Here is a 15376-nt window from a genome sequence, read left to right as displayed (position 1 = left end):
TGCTTTAAGTATATTCAGGGGAGCTTTTCCCTGTTCATTTCTGTGTGAGCAGGACCCTTTCTGGTTCTTTTCTGTTTGAGCAGGACTTTCCTTGGCTCTTGTGAGGCCTCATGGCCTTTTCTGGCTCCTTGTCCAGAGATCGTGCACAGTGAGTCCTTTGCTGCCTCAAAGAAGATTATGTGAGGAGCTCAATTATCAATTGAATTGCGTCTCCAAAATATATGTTATCAATCCTAACCCCTATACATGTGGAGGAAACCCTGGTGGTGCAACAGTTAAGCACTTGGCTGCTAACCAAAAGGCTGGTGGTTCAAATTCACCTAGAGACGTCATGGGAGGAAGCCGATGATCTGCTTCTATAACAATTACAGCCTGGAAAACCCTACTGGGCAGTTCTCTGTCACATGAGGAAGATATGAGTCAGAATGGACCAGAAGGAGTCCAATGGCAACAACGTACACATGGATATAATCCATCTGGGAATGGGATTTTCGTTGTTATGTTAATGAGGCTACATCAGTGTAGGGTGTGTCTTAAGCTAATTAGTTTTGAGATATAAAGGAGCAGATTAGAAACAGGAATAGGAAAAAAATAGATGCTACATAGAGAGCTCCAAGAAAGGCCAAGAATAATATTAGAGAAGGCGAGGCAAGAATTTTCTCCCAGAGTGGGCAGAGGGCAGAAATAAACTTCCCCCAGAGCCAGTGCCTTGAATTCAGGTTTCTAGGCTTCTAAACTGTGAGAAAATAAATTTCTGTTTGTTAAAGCAACCCACTTGTGACATTTCTGTTACACCAGCGCTAAGAAACTAAGACAGACCCTATGACTCCCAGATGGGGATTGTGCATGGAATTGACTTTTCCTTCTTTTCTCACTTAATCCTGTTCCTCCCTGGCAAACTCTGAATCTACTGGATGCTCCTCTTCCTCCTCTTCCTTTACTGATACATGGCTCTGCCACTTTGACACTCATTCTGTCCTCTATCTCCAAAAATACCAACACTTTACTCAAGAAACTTTAGAACTTGGATGGCCTGTTTGAGAACTTTGCTATCTTCCCAAAATAGCTCATTGAAGATCTCTTCCTTCCCGCCATCCTTCCCTTACTCCTTGTCCCTTTTTACCAAAAAAAAAAAAAAAAGAAAACAACATAAAAAAAAAACCCAAAATCAAAACCTGTTGCCCTTGACTCGATTCAGACTCATAATGACCCCAAGTGTTGCAGAGTAGAACTGCTCCAGAGGATTTTCTTGGCGGGGGAGCCCTGGTGGCACAGGGGTTAATAGTTCGGCTGCTAACCAAAAGGTCAGCAGTTGGAATCTTCCAGCCACTCCTTGGAAACCCGATGGGACAGTTCTACTCTGTCTTATAGGGTTGCTATGAGTCCGAATCAACTCGAAGGCAACAGGTTTGGGTTTTTTTGTTTTTGTTGTTAATCTTTAAGAAGCAGATTGACAGGCCTTTCTTCCATGGCACCACGGAGTGGGCTCAAACTATCAACATTAGGTTAGTAATAGAGCACAAACCCTTTGGGCCACCCAGGGAACACCTTGTTTTACCACTGTAGATGTTCCCTTTAACTTCCTTAAATCCTTTGATTTGTCCTCCTACTCCCTCCACTCTTCCATCTGCCCCTGTTAGACCTTTCCCTCTCCACTCCATCCCCACAACTCCCCTAGTCACTAGAACTTTAGTCAGGGGGGCCTCTGAAGAGGCTCAGAAAACTGCAAGAACAACCACTTGTGACTGAAAAAGGTGAATTGGAATCAGTTTGGATATTATATTCCCTCAGAAGGGCTTTGGAAACACTCAGGTGACCACTTGGTCTCTCCTCAGTCCCTCACTCAAAATTTAGTCCACAGCCTCCGTAAGATTGTCCATCACTGCAAAGGAGATTTTAATGGTCTCCACAATTTTTGTTGGAGAAAGTTCACCCCTCATCTTGAGCAGGCAATCTCAACTTGTCCTATTTGACAGAAACACAATCCTGGTAAAAAATGCAAAGGTGGGGCAAGAATGAAAGCCAGCTCCCTTATATACCCCAGGGAATTTTGTATTTTTTGTGTTTATACCTGACATTTGACTGGAATTTTAAGATTGAAGCTGTGGTATCTCTATTTGGGTCTTTATGTATGTTTATGTTTATATGTGTATATATTTTCCTACTTCCAGATTATCAAATTAGATTATAGCTCCCCTTCAAAGAGCTCTATTCTGATTGGTTTAGAAACAAATTAATGCTTACATAAATTAAATAGTCCTAATGTTCCTAGAAGTTAATGAAAGTGAGTAAACAATAATTATGTTTTATAATATGCCAGATTGAAGAGAATCTCCAATATCTTTCTGGTAATCTAAAACCTTGGATTTAGGCTAGATTAAGTATGTAAGGTATGCAGACTATGTTTTGTTAAGGATAAAGGGAGTACTTTTTTTCTAAAATGAAATGACATATCGTTCCAGAATGGAAAAGAGGAAAGTGTAAAATAAAACATAATTGGGTATGGAAAGTTGTAGAAGGTTTGTGGGAAAGAAACTCTGTTATGGTAAAAATCGGCTAAGACTTGACAGGCTTATTTATAATATTTTAATGGTGTTTAGCATCAAATAGTATGTTGTTGTTGTTTGCTGTCATCAAGTCAGTCCACAACTTCATGGATCCCGTGCACAATGGAAGGAAATGCTGCCCGGTCTTGTGCCACCCCCATGATAGATTGTGGACTGGACCAGGGTGTTCCCTAGGGTTTTCATTGGCTGATTTTCAGCTGTAGATTGTCAACACTTTCTTCCTAGTCTATCTTAGTATGGAAGCGCCCCTGAAACCTTTTCAGTATCATAGTGACAGGCTTAAGTCTTCACTGACAGACAGGTGGTGACTGTGCACGAGGTACATTGGCCTGGAATTGAACTTGCAAGGAAGGGGAGAAGTCTACCAATAACTACCACTGTCCCCACATCAAATAGTATACTAACATAAAACTAGAATTTGCTATTCACTTTGTTAAAATGACAATTTTTTTTTTAATTACTGACTCTTTCTTAATAAGAGGTTGTAAAAGATGATTTTACCTTCTGTATTTTATCAGAATCACTTCCCTACCCTCTGAGCTGACTTTATTACGCCATTTTTATTTAAAAGAACAAGCTTTTCTCAGTTAAAAAAAAAAAAGAGCCATGGTTTTCACAATCATGTTACTTTTAAGATATTTTATTGTCACCTTTGTTAAATAGATGGCTAAGTATTGCCTCTCAGTGACCCATGATCATATTTAATCAAGTGTTCGAACCTCCTAACAAGTTTTGATATATTGCCTTCTCGAAGTCTAATCCTAAATTATATATTTTACACCCAAATCTGAATGCTAGGATTTCCCAGAGGACCACTGGAAATTTCTAAATGGTTAATTTTTTCACCTTGTAAAAAGGCTTAGTTGATATGTTATAAATTGCATGGGAAATGCCATTAAATAAAAAGAGATGCTTAACTTTCCCTAGGTTAAATTTGTCTGGGTAAAATGTTGTTATTATAAATATTTCAGAAATTACATAAGGTTCCTAGAAATTTGTCAGTGCTCTTGTTTTTCATGATATATATCTCCTGGTGCAACTTTGCCTGATATTTAAGAACCCTCCCAGATCTCCCCCTATGTGTCTCTTCATTTGTACCCTTTTTACTATAATAAAACAATAATCATAAATATAGCACTTTCTTGAATTCTATGAGTTGTTCTAGCAAATTATCAAACCCAAGGGAGTAGTGGGAGCCAGAAGTCAGAATTGCAATGGGCCTGGGGACCCCCGAACTTATGGTTGGTATTCTAGGAGGTAGAGGGAGACCTCATATTTATAGACAGCAGATCAGAAGTGAGAGTGTTGGCTGGCACCTAAGGTCTTGGGCAGACTTGGCAGTCTGGGGGATTATGCCTTTTTAATTTGTGAGATCTTACCTACTTCTGATGGTTAGGATCAAAGGAAGAGGTACTACATGTGAAATTAGAAATAAATTTGTATTAGAATAGAATTGATATTGCATTGATTGATCCAATGCTTTTGATGAAAGAAGTGGAATAGATTGCTATTGATCCTTACACATGCAGAAATCTACACTCAAATATCATATTTCCACAAGAATTCTGAATTGCAAAAGAACTCATTACAAAATATTGGTATTAGAAAAGTTGAGAGCTTCTAATGCATAGAGAATCTCCCCCCAACTTCATCAGTACCAGCAGAAGATTAAACTTCAAGAAAAGTCAATTCAACAAATACTCATTGAGGATTCATTATTTTCAGGGCATCATCTGATAGGGCTACCGTAAATTCAAAGCAAAATAAAACATTGAGCCATCAGAGTACGTGAAGTCTAATTGGAAAGGAAAGTGGTTAAATATTACATCAAATTTACTATATAAGACAGTATAAAAAAGTTACAGGAAAGAATAAAACAGAATGCTCTTGGGTTTCAAAGGAGAGTGAGACCACACAGAACGAACAGAATCAGGAAGGAATACATGGGATGACTAGTCAGATACCTAGAATTAAAGGATGCATGGGATTCCAATGGAAGAGAAGGCAGGATTGGGGTATTCAAAAAAAAAGAGCGGGGTTGTAGAACAAAAAAAAATGTGAGAGTATTTTTCCATATCAATTCATTTCTAATTGACAATGACAAATAATTTAGCTATGAAGGCTGGAATTTTCAATGAAGTTGTTAAATGCTGTCGTCTGTTCCAACTCATAGCAGCCCTATGTACAACACAACAAAATGGTGCCCAGTCCTCCACCATCCCCACAACGCTTGCTATGTTTGAGCCCATTGTTGCAGCTATTGTATCAATCCATCTCATTCACAGTCTTCCTCTTTTTTGCTGACCCTCTACTTTACCAAGCATGACGTCTTACTCTAGGAACTTGTCCCTCCTGATAACATGTCCAAAGTACTTAAGACAAAGGTTTACCATCCTGGCTTCTGAGGAGCATCCTAGCTATGTTTCTTCCAAGACAGATTTGTTCATTCTCCTGGCAGTCCAGGCTATATTCAGTATTCTTCAACAACACCATAATTCAAAGGCATCAATCTTCTTTGGTCTTCTTATTCATTGTCCAGCTTTTCCATGCATATAGGCAATTGAAAACGCTATGACTTGGGTCAGGTGCACCTTAGTTCTCAAAGTGATATCTTTGCTTTCTAATACTTTAAAGAGGTCTTTTCAGCAGATTTGCCCAGTGCAATGTGTCTTTTGATTTCTTCAATGAGGCTTCTATGGGGATTGATTGTGGATCAAAGTAAAAAGAAATCCTTTACAATTTCAGTATTTTCTCCATTTATCATGATGTTGCTTATTGGTCCAGCTGTGAGGACTTTTGTTTTCTTTATGTTGAGGTGCAAGCCAAGTTGAAAGCTGTAATCTTTGACCTTCATCAGTAAGTATTTCAAGTCTTCTGCACTTTCAGCAAGCAAGGCTGTGTCATCTGTATACCGTAGGTTTTTTATTCAACCTGTCTGCACTGTCCTGTGCAACTGTCTAGGCTGAGGGACATTTCCATGTTTATTTTCCTATTCCATATGTCCTTCAGAATTGCTAAAGTTGGTGTTGATTAATTGACCATGGCAATACCTGTCTCAGCGACAGGACATGATTCCAATCATAGACAAGAAATTTCATTTGGAGAAAAAGAAATTAGCTCCAAAACCAGATAATTAAGAGAAGATATTACCCCATAAAGTTCAGCACATTGTGCAGTAGGCCTGGCCTTAATAAAATGGAAAAGAGACTGAAATGAATAACTCTTGAAGCCTCCCTACAGTTGGTTTGAGAAGAAACAAAAAGCAAGGGTTTCTTCCACTGTGGAATAGAAGAGATGAACCTCCCTGGCTCCTTTTCTTGTGTTAAGGTGTACTTTTCCAGGTCGTCAAGAGGATTATCTCTATTCTCTAAAGTGAGAGGCAGACCAGTGAATCTTCTTTAATTGCACCTAGGGAGCAGCAAACCACTTTTTAAACACAGGCTTTGATACTACGTAACTGGCAATCCCTCCTTTTTCTTTGGAGACCTCTGGTGTTCAGAGGAACAGCCTACTAAATGCAAGCAAGTGTCAGATATTAACGTTGAATTAAAACTGCAGGTAAAAATGGGGACACTGGCATATTCCTGTCTGTGGACTTGACAGGAAATTTATTTTGCTGTAGCGGAAAAGTAATTAACCTCCACTGTGAGAGAATCCTATTACTAGAAGCTATTCTGCCATGCAAAGTGCACTACATGGAAATGTTACAGGCTATCAAGCAGAAATGGCAGATCCGTCTGCATTTTAAACTGTATTTCCATTACCCTTGTTCTCTTCTCTTCTCTATCTCTCCTTCCCCACCACCTTCTCCCTTGTTTTAACTGAAGCTGGAAATTGAGACACACATGGAACTGGCAAAAATGATGAAAGTAAAAAAGTGTTTATAAGGATTTTATAAGACCTATTTTTTTTCTAGTATTAGGAGTTTCTTTTTTTTGCTTTCTTAAAGAAAGATTGTCCTTTGCCGTGGTCAAAAAAATGCAGTGTTATGCAAAGGTATTCAACCGTGAATAATTTCACAATGGACGTTATATGAGAAAATCATAATTTATTGAATTCTACTCATTTTTTAATATTCAATGTCATATACACATTTATGCATTTATATTTATATACATAACCTACATACAGAATAGATTTGAGGATAAATAGCCCCTGAAATTGATACCCGATCATATCTGCCGTAACACTTGCTTTGAAAATGCCAAATTTACTCCAATGTGATTGATATATTAGGGGGCAATTTGAGCATAAGGTAAATTTCATGTTTGCTTATGTCTGATTTTGTCAACGAGGTGAAAGGCAAAAAACTGCACTCAGTTGAACTGGGCTGCCTAGGAATTCACAAAACACACACACGCAAACCTCAGATGTTTACCAGCTACCTCAGATCATCACATGTGTTGTGAACCACACCCATCCACATCTGGTGTTACAACTCTCCTTCTGATTTCAGACAACCTGCCTTTCAACAACTCCACAATAATTCATGAGCTGCAATCCTCCTGACTGCAACCTCAGGTCTTTTTCAAGGTAAAGTGTTATATTTATTGTAGTATTTATGCATTTTTAATCATTTAACTGTTCTACTGTTTTATTACATCATTACCTATCTTTTTTTTTTTTTTAATGTGCCACTGGTGAAGTTTTTGAGTGGTGTGCCCCTAACCTCATGTTCCCATAAGCCCTGTGGTTTTTATTGCTTGCTTTTGTAGTGTGGTAATAGGAACAAATATGCCGCATTATAATAGAACTGACTATACTTCTTTTATTATTATGCTTAATGTCTGTGGCTCTTGTTTTATCAATAAGGGATGCTCTCAGCTTGCAGCGCAATTGTCACATAGATACAGCAGCACAGAACCCAGTCATACTGGTTGAGGGAAGATTTCCTCTCCTGGAAAGCAATTGCTAGAATAAAGAAAGCAAAACAATTGGTTTTAACTGCTATTACTGATTTTCTGAAATAATAACAGTCACTATTCATAAAAGCTGTACTGAATGCTTAGTGCACAGCTGTACCTTTCCACATAGATCCCCATGCCAATATGGACTGGAAGGCAGAGATATCTTCTATGCTTTAAAAAGGAATAAACCAGGACTTGGAGAGTCCAAGTAGCTTGTCTGGTGTTTCTTGTTGTTGTTGTTAGTTACCACTGAGTCAGCTCTAACTCATGGTGACCCCATGTGTTTCTTAACTGTTCAGAATAGTAACAGGACTGGGAAGAACTCTGAAGTGAAGACTTCAGTTCTGTCATCTCCAGTGTCTTTCTTGTTAGCATCATATGTGTCGAAGGTCCCTGGGTTGTGCAAATCGTTTGTACCAGACTATTAACCTCAAGGTTGGTGGCTTGAACCTATCCAATGGCACCACAGAAGAAGGGCCTGACTATCTGCTTCCATAAAGATTACAGCCCAGAAAGTCCTATGGAGTAGTTCTACTGTATAACGCATGGGGTTGGCATGAATCCAAATTGACTCGATGGCAATGAATTTGGTTTTAGGTTTTCACATGTGTCAAAGGCTGCTAGAATTTATATTTAGGAATTATCGGGCCTACTCCCTCCCCAAATTGAAAAACAAGGAAATTTAGGCTCAGGAGATAAGTGCAATTTACCATAATTGCACAGATTTGTCAGAGTTAGAACAGCTCAGGTATCTTGACCAAAAGTTTATTTCTCCAGACCCTTTGTATTGTGATTTTGAATGTCAGGGGCAGGGAGGGGGTTAATTTCTGAGAAGCTGTTTGGTCTCATTACTATAATAGGAACATTCAGCTAGTGCTTTGTTTCCTTCATTTTCTTATGTAAAATAACATGCATACTCATGAACTTCCTAAGGTAAGAAACAGGGTGAGGAGCACCTACATCATATCATATTTGTGTATTTCCAGATCTAAGAGAAGAAAAATTGGCCTCAAAATATCAGGGATTTTTCTTTTTTCTTCCTTAAAACAATATCTAGATGTGTGGTATTTTGTGGTAATTGCTATTTATAATATAGTATTCTGGGAATTGCACTTTACAAGCCATGAGACCCAACTTGTAAATTTTCCCTGACAGAGAATAATACTGAGCTCCGGAAAGCAGAAAGTGGTGTACATTCTCTCTGAGATCTGTCCCTGTTCATGATCATTAAAGAAGGCAGATGGAATAAACAAATTTTTATTATTTGACTGTTACAGGAAAGTTGAGATGGAGAACAAAATTGCTTCTTTTTTGGTCTTGAAATAGCTAACTGGGCTGTCTGCCTTCACTCTAGGAAAATGCCATGAACTTGTGGTGGTAGTGGTAGTTCATTCTATTTTAGATGCCAAAAAAGCAAAGCCTTCACTGAAAATTACAGGGGATGTAAATTTGAGGAATTACAGACTAATGGTTCTCTTCCTTTTCCCAGTTTCCTACCAGCCATGTGTGTGAACGACGGCTATGCATTAACAGCTTGCTGCCCTCGTTCGTAGGAAGAGGTGGCTGGTGGCATGTTTCAGATTTGAAATGACTTAGGCTTAATGATGGGCTATAGGGAGACTGGGATTTCTTTCTCTCTTTCCCTACCTTAAATCGGTGCTTGAAAGTTTCAAGGAACTCTTGGATTCCAGATTACTATTATTAATGAGAAATATTTAAATGCCTTTGTCATAGGGGTCGTGAATTATAATATATCCAGAAAAGATTTCTCACTTCTCTTTCTCTTAGAAAAGTTTTCTAGAAAGAATAATTGAAGATTAGTCCACTATTGTACAACTATTCAAAAGCCTTTTATTCCCCATTCACCAATCCTCTGTGCTTCCGTGAGAGAAAGATACTTGTGTAATAGACCATAATTGATCAATTTAATGGTCTCTGAATTAACACTCAAGCTTCTTCCCACTCAAGTTGCCATCTGTAACTCTTATAGGTCAAAAGTATACTTCAAGGGCCTAAGGAGAAGTTGTATCCAAAGAAATGTCATCAAAATTATGATTTGGCTGTAAGATAAACTAGTGACAACGCTTTTGAAATAAATGGATCCGCAGCAAACTTTTTTTTTTAGATTGAGTTCTAGATGTTTTCAGTTCTGAAAAATCCAGATTGACCCTAACGCCAATATTCTGAAGATCACCATGTGTACTGACCCTTCATCTTATCCTGTGGATCTTTGACTAGGGGGTGTGCAAAAGAGAGTGAAGGCCAGAGCTCCTATTGTTTTGAGATCTCTAGATCCAAAAGCCTTTATTTTACTCTTGAAAATGTAGGAAAAAATCTTTACATTTTCTTTCAAAAGTTGTAGTGTCACTCCCCAATGAATGAATTTAAGAAATAGGGAAAGTTTAAAGCATCTTTAATTGATTAAGCTTACAGACAGAACACAAGTCAGCTCTGACAAATGACAGAGGGCAGGCGTGGGGAATATGACATTTAAACTTTAAATCAGGAGCATCACAAGGAGGTTAAAAAGAAGTTAATTCTCTTTCTGATTAATTTGTGGCCACTAGTTTAGGTCTGGATCAAAATTGGAATAAAGACAATATATACAGATTAACCAAACCGAAAACCAAACCCGTTGCCCTCCAGTTGACTTCGACTCATAATGACCATATATAGATTAGGTTGACTAAACCGAAAACAAACCCAAACCCCCTGCCCTCGAGTTGATTCTGACTCATAGTGATTCTACAGAACAGAGTAGAGCTGCCCCATAGGGTTTCAAGAAGCTCCTAGTGGATCCCAACTGCAGACTTTTTTGTCAGCAGCCAAGCTCTTAACCACCAGGGTTGACTAGCGCTGGGTGAATCTCTCTATACATAAAGTATTAAAGTGAGAACATCCTAATTTTCAGGAGAAAATGTTGAAGAACAATATATAAAACATTAAGAAGCAAATTTTTTTAGCAAAGGCATATATTATGAGGAATAAACCAAAACCAAACCCATTGCCATCAAATCAATTCTGACTCACAGCTACCCTATAGGACAGAGTAGAACTGTCCCATAGGGTTTCCAAGGACCGCTTGCAGGATTCAAACTGCTGATGTTTTGGTTAACAGGTGTAGTGCTTAGCTACTATGCCACCAGGGTTTCCATTATGAGGAAAGGGTAGAGACAAATTATAAAGCAATATATCTGAGGAACAATTTTGTTTATTTTAGGATACTAAGGATGAGTTTTCCTTTCCTTTTTTTTTTTTCTCCCTCTGGACTGAACGAGGAATAGCAACTGAGTCTTTTGTGAGAAATATGTCAGGAGAAAGAAGAAAGATGGGAACTCACATAAGAACATCTGCTCTGCTAAACCACTTGAAAAACAACTGAGTGTTAACAGGAAAGAAAATGTGCTCAGCATGAAACTAACCACCAGTAATGTGGTAGCAGGGAGGCGGGAACAGTGACATAAGGAACTGGCACCCTACCAAGTGATAACTTCTGAGTGTCCGATTCCAAGTCACCTCCTCAGTTAATGTGAGGGGAAGTGGGGGCAGACATTATCTAGGCAAATTGCCCGTGAAGTATCACAAGTTGCAATTGAAACAAGATCTAGGGTTGTAAGAGCTATACTAAAACAAATGAGATGGCAAATAAAATCTTAGGGTTTTTTTTTTTTCTTCCTCCTTTAGACAATAGATTTATTTATAAAAGGGCTTTTTGTTTTTCTTTTCTATGGTTGGCTTTTTAATTTAGTGGTAGATTTTCTGAATTATGAATATGCAACTGCAAATATATACTTCCAAATTGTGTATTATATTTGGGATTCCTCTTTTTTCAATTTCACTGATTTCAGAGACGATTTGGACAAATTGGAGTGTGCAATCCTGTGCTTCACATTTCCTAAGGTTCTGAAAATGCTCGATCATTGTATCTGGAACAATATCATTTTTGCCAAATTTGCTACTATTTTCAAAAGACCCATAATTAGAATGCACCTCTCACAACCTCTTTTAATTTGGGACAATTTCAAAATGTCATTTGTATGTTTAATTAGTTTGATTTTTCAAGGAAATAGTGCTTGGAAAGGAATGATAACTTAATTGCTTTCGCAAGTATAATCTCTTTTAAAAACTCAAAACAACCATTTAAAGTTGATATATCAGGTACTATTATCTGTGCCACAGCCCTTCTCCCCTCGCCCTCCAACTGCCCACCCCCCCCAAAAAAAAGAAGAAATGGCCCCAAAGGGGATAAGTGCCCTCCCTAAAGTCACAGGTTAGTATTGGGGCTATAGAAGAAGCCTTGGTGTTTGTCTTCCTTGCCTTAACCATGTTGCCTCCATGAATTCTTCTTGGGAATTTGTAGTGCTTGTTCTATTTCTTAAGCTGAGTGATGGGTTCATAAGTGTTTGCTCTCTTACCATACTTTAAACTGTACATATATTTTATATAAACACTATTACAGAGTAAGCATTTTTGAGATCTATTTTCAGTCTCTAATATCATCTCCTCATTATTGTTTTCTCTTCCTCTTCTCAACACACTCTGTCCCCTACATTCATTAATAAAAACCTTTAAGGAAAAATAATTTAAAATGTGTACAATTCTCCTGCACGCTAAATTATGTTCAGGCTAATCTTTTAATGTGCTAACATCTATTGTATCTAAAGACAACACAAATAAAATCTGCATTATAGTTCTATTTCATAAGGAAACTATCAAAACCTAATGTAACCTATTTTCATAAGTCAGATGAAACTTATACATGACAAAATAAGATTATGGATTTCATTGCAATGAATGGAAGAGGAAATTTTAGAAGCTGCAAAGGTTTGTTAATGGAATTTATAAAAACAGGAACAATGTCATTATTGCAGCAACTTTATTGGCTATTAGAATTTTGATAGCCTTTAATGTGCCATATTAATAGATTGTAAGGACTAAGGTACTGGTGTAGGTTAAGCAGAACCCGACACAAAGGCGTAAGTGTAAATCTTCTACTGGAAAGAGACAGACAGTGGGAGCAAAGAAGGGAAGAAGCGAGTCCAAATTAATGATGAACTGGCTGTCACTATGGGCAATGGCTTCTGTATACTGCGGGACCATATGAGAAGCTGTGTGAGAATTTAAAGTTCCATTCTACCTTTTTCTTTTTAATAAGTACCCATCTATCATGGCTGTGATCAAAATGTTCGGTAATGGTAGCTGGGCACCACCCAACTCTCCTGGTCTCATGACAGAAGAGGCAGTAGTTCATGGATGCGATTAGTCCTGTAGTCCATCTCGTTCTCTGGTTCCTGGGTCTCCTTCTTCTTCTGGTGCTTCCTGCAGCTAGAGTCCAATTGTTGTATCTTGGATGGCTGCTCACAAGCTTTTAATATCCCAGGCACTACTCACCAAATTAAGAGGTAGAGCAGAAACGATAAAAATGGTATTATGACAATTGTCAAAGTTATGTTTATACAGAGATCCAAATAAGGTGAAAGGAGGTGGTGAATGTACTCCATGCAGCTGGACTAACTGCACCTTTGAGTGAGTACTGTACTGTGTGTATTTTACTCCCCATAAAACTCTTAAATCCATCCACTTTTATCCTTTCCCACTGCCACCACCATGCTAGTGCTTGGTGAATGGTTGGATATTGGGAATAAGGTAGGTGTGGGGAGCTGAGCTTTAGGAAGATTCAAGAGAAAGCCCTTAAGAGTGCAGAGGCCAGGGAAGCTCAGTGAGAGAGAACATAGCAAGTTAATCACATTTACAGAGGGGTTGCACTGGAGGCATCTTTTAGAGGACCCTTGGAGTATCCATCAAGACTGAAGTTTCTGAATTAAATTTTAACCAGAAATGAAGTGGAAAGTACGAGGACCTATAGATACCACCTAGCCAATTATGAGGCCTGGAGAAGGCCATGCTAATGTCCTTTCCCCAGGGGCAGGCCCGCTCCTGAGTATGTACTCAGATCATGTGTGATGTACCTGGCACAAAAACTGGTAATAAAAACTAAACTTTATTGAGGATTTATTCTATAATAGACACTATTCTAGGCATCTGTCTATTCTTCACATAAACTCATTTCTTACGACAATCTTAGAGTTAGATGATAATGTTAGTCCTATTTTACAGATGAAGAAATTAAGGCACAGAAAAAAGTAAGAATTTTTTCACAGTCATCTGCCTAGTAAGTAGCAAAGTCAAAAATAAACTCAGAAACATTATGGAGAGGAAAAAAAAGCAATTGAGCAAAATTAGAAAGTTTAGGAATACAGTTTGGTATACAGTTTTGTCCTTATATATTCCAAAGCAGACAGACATGTTTGTAGTAACAGAAAATTAAAGTTTGCTTCCAAATATTCACCATAGAGATATCCTTCATTTTAATTAAACCAAGCCTCTCCCCTTTTGTCACAACGATCTACTGTCTACATTTTTAAACCCTGATGTTTTTCATTCCATGGGCCTTATATGTGTTGCATTATCTTACTGATTTCATATACATATAGTCTCTGATTTAAACTGGGTTCTGTTCCAATGACACCATGGCAAGTTGGTTCTGATGTAAGTTGAATACCTCTTTTTTTGCTTTGTTTTCATTATTAGTCTCTTTTACTATCAGTAATCTTTATAAATCTTAACTTTAAACATCTGCGAGAGAACATCTGAGAATAACATGAACAGGGTATGAGCCGCAACATTGTATGTACTACATATTACTAATACTAAGATATAAAAAAAAAAATGACGGCCCTAAGTGCGATTCGTCATGACTCAAGTATGTCGTTAGTCAAGTCAAGGACTACCTATATGTCAATCTACCTTTTTTTTTTTTTTCCCCAGAGATATAAAATCTATCCCTAAGAATTTACAAACTTCTTGGAACAAAGGAGTTATTTTCTAGTTTCCTTTTTAAGTTTTTATTTTCTCCTTTGAAAGAAAATGTTAGAACTCTGTAAACATTTTGAAAACATTTTGGAGGTTTAAGAATGAAAAACAAATTATAAACTCCTTTGAAGGAATATGAAATACATAGTTCTTCATTCCTTATCTCCTTTTTCCTCTCACTTTCCTCATCATTTCCACTCTTACCTGCCATCTCTTTTTCTACAAAGTGTTTGCTTGTGAGAAATTTCCCTTCCACATTATCTTAGAGAATATTTGGTTATTCCGTATTCTGTCTCTTAAGCAATATATCTTCCTTTTTCTTTTTTATTGCGTGTGTGTGTGTGTGTGCGTAAAACCAAAAAAAGCCAAACCTATTGCTGTCAAGTTCGACCCATAGCTACCCTATAGGACAGAGTAGAACTGCCATATAGGGTTTTAAAGGATCTGTTGGTGGATTTGAACTGCTGACCTTTCGGTTAACAGCTGAGCTATTTAACCAGTGCACCTTCAGGGTTATATATATATACACACACACACACACACACATATATACTTGATACCATTTATCCAAAAGAGACATTAAGGTGGCCCAGGTGAATTTTTCTGCCACCACCTTGTAAGAATTTTCAAACCCTCAGAATCACTCTTTTAATTAAGTTTTTTAAGTAACATAATATTTAAACATTTTAATGCAAGTTTTCTCATAAAAATTCAACATTCCAACCAAATAAAATTAGAGCTGGCTTCTCTTTCAGGAAAGACCTGCCTCTACAATGTTTCAATATTCAGAGGAAAAGTGAAACAAGTTTTGTTATCTGGATGCTTTCTCCACCCAATACCAAAAGTCAAGAACAACAATTGAATGTTTCCCTTTCCGTTTCATATGTTTTCGCATTTTATAGATATAGTCAAAATTATCCTTTAACTGGCTGCATTATCATCTCAGCTCCATCAAGAGTGCACTTTTGTAGACCACTGTTTTAAATTTATTGCTAAAATAGTCTACTGGTTATAAAAAGCTTGGCGTTA

This window comes from Elephas maximus, chromosome 8 (assembly GCF_024166365.1).
Source record: "Elephas maximus indicus isolate mEleMax1 chromosome 8, mEleMax1 primary haplotype, whole genome shotgun sequence".
NCBI lineage: Eukaryota > Metazoa > Chordata > Mammalia > Proboscidea > Elephantidae > Elephas > Elephas maximus.
The sequence above is the reverse complement of the archived record's forward strand: the minus strand, read 5'-3'. Positions refer to the sequence as shown.